Source organism: Engraulis encrasicolus, chromosome 12 (assembly GCF_034702125.1).
Source record: "Engraulis encrasicolus isolate BLACKSEA-1 chromosome 12, IST_EnEncr_1.0, whole genome shotgun sequence".
In the NCBI taxonomy this organism is placed as follows: domain Eukaryota; kingdom Metazoa; phylum Chordata; class Actinopteri; order Clupeiformes; family Engraulidae; genus Engraulis; species Engraulis encrasicolus.
The window spans coordinates 20,255,642-20,258,141 of NC_085868.1; positions in this window are offsets into that span (position 1 = coordinate 20,255,642).

Genomic DNA, 2,500 nt, shown 5'->3' on the forward strand with positions numbered 1-2,500 from the left:
GTCATAATTTCGAGCTAGGAATTAAGGATAACATGTCAACCTACTGTACTCAACATGACAGATGAATTCTTCAGCATTGCATCATGTCACAATTGTGCAATTTTTCACTTTTGGCAATCAGGGGCCCCTTAGCGGGTGGGGGACCCTAGGCTGCAGCCATGTCTAGCCTGTGCATTAATCCGACCCTGGGGAATCTTGGAAGACTCTGGGATGCAGCTTTTCCTTTGCAGGGGCGTCGTACAGGAGGGTTAAGTGTTACTGGGTCACCAGGGCCACATGTACTGTATATAGGGGGCCCACACAGTCTGATTTGAGTGTGGGTGTGCAGGGCATTGGAGTTGATTGTACTGTACATAGGGCCCAAACAGGGTTTGTCGTTCAGGTGGGTAAAGTGGTACTGAGTCACCAGGGCCCCATGTAATTTGGGGGCCCACACAGTGTGATTTATGTAGATAGTATATGGCTGGGCGCGGGGGGTCCATTGGAGTTGACAGTACATAGGGCCCACAATTTGCATGTACGGCCCTGTCCCTTTCTTCCTCTTTAACTCCTCCGTCTGCCTTTCTCTCTACCTCTCTCCATCACTCTCACACTTTTTTAAATTACATATATTCAATAAGCTTTATTGGCATGACAAATAAGGTTAATGCACTGCCACAGCATACGGTGAAATAATTATGCATTTATTAATACAGTACTATTTTGAACAGAAAGGTGGTTCGTTTACTCTCTCTCTCTCTCTCTCTCTCTCTCTCTCTCTCTCTCTCTCTCTCTCTCTCTCTCTCTCTCTCTCTTCTCTCCCTTTCATACTCATGCTTAAAAAATGCTCTACGTCATTTTGAAACAGGGGACTCTCACCCTACCCCACCCCCCACCTCCCCTCCACACACACACACACACACACACACACACACACACACACACACACACACACACACACACACACACACACACACACACACACACACACACACACACACACACACACACACACACACACACACACACACACACACACACACACACACACACACACCTACCTATCCCTCCACCCTCCACACTCTGTCCTTCCTCCCCTCCTCCTCCTCTGCGAAACTTTTCAATCTTACCATCCCTGAGGGCCTGCCAAGGTGTTTAATTATTAAAGGTGTTTGAACAAAAGGCTATTCCAGGCCCGTCGGAGGTAGCACAGCGGTGCAGAGCACACTACACGTGCAACAGAGCAGAGCAGAGATTATCTCAGCAGTACAGTAGAGTTGGAGGTGAAACAGTGTAGACTATGGGCTATATACAGGCAGTCGTGGGTAAGCGGTTAGGGCGTTGGACTTGTAGCCCAAAGGTTGCCGGTTCGGCTCCTCACCCGCCAGGTTGGTGGGGGGAATAATTAACCAGTGCTCTCCCCCATCCTCCTCCATGACTGAGGTACCCTGAGCAAGGTACCGTCCCGCCGCACTGTTCTCTTTCGGGAGCCATTGGGAGCAGCCCTCTTGCACAGGTGAGGCATAAATGCAATTTCTTGGTGTGCTGTGAAGTGCTAGCCAGTCTGTGCCCTCCTAGTGACACTTTCAACTCCTCCCACTTTGTCGTTAAGCAAACAACCATACGCAAACCGAGGGAAGCGGGTCAACCATGCAGTTTGGGAAACGTTAATTGTTGTGCTCTTGGTCAGACAAAGTCTCGAAGAGATTTGAACGTCGATGATCATCAGGCTAGTGAAGTGCTGTGTCACAATGACAATGTGAGTTAGAGTTTACCAGTTAGGCTTTCACTTTCACTTACAGTTAGCCTGGTACGCCATCCTACGTATTTCCACCAAAAGATTTTGGCTCCCTACAGTGGCCCAGCCCGCCTGTTCTTTCACAGTTCTGCCAATCAGCAAACAGTTGAGAGTGGTGGAGCAGAACTGGTATGGTACGGTATCAGTAGGTTCTCTGTTGGGCTGAGCACTACTAAATGCTTAACCTCTTAGCGCAGAGCCTATGTTATAACCCTACTGTCACCAATATTGTAATGGCTATGTCTAATATTTTACTTAAGGCTCTCGATACTGCCATAGCAATGTTGATATGAGTAGTTGAGTATTTTCAGCAAATAGTGAATAGGCCCGCCGGCGACCCCATCTGCAGTAAGAGGCTACTGAATGGAAGTCCCTCTGGACTTACACTCCTCCACCCACACCCCCTCAGGCTATCCGGCCTGCCTGATACCCCACTGCTGTATCCGGAGGACTTCAACTCCACTGCCTCTCCAGCCAACCCCGCCGCACCACAACGCCTTTCCCAACGAAACCCGGTGAGGCCTGGCTGTAGCCCCACAAAACATGTGTTACAGTAAACGGCATGATCAGATCAGTCATGGCTATGGAGAGAGAGAGAGAGAGAGAGAGAGAGAGAGAGAGAGAGAGAGAGAAAGAGAGAGAGAGAGAAAAGGGTGAAGGGAGAGCGATACAAATGTATATCACATTTACAGCTGTGATGGATAGTGAGACAGAGATAGAGTG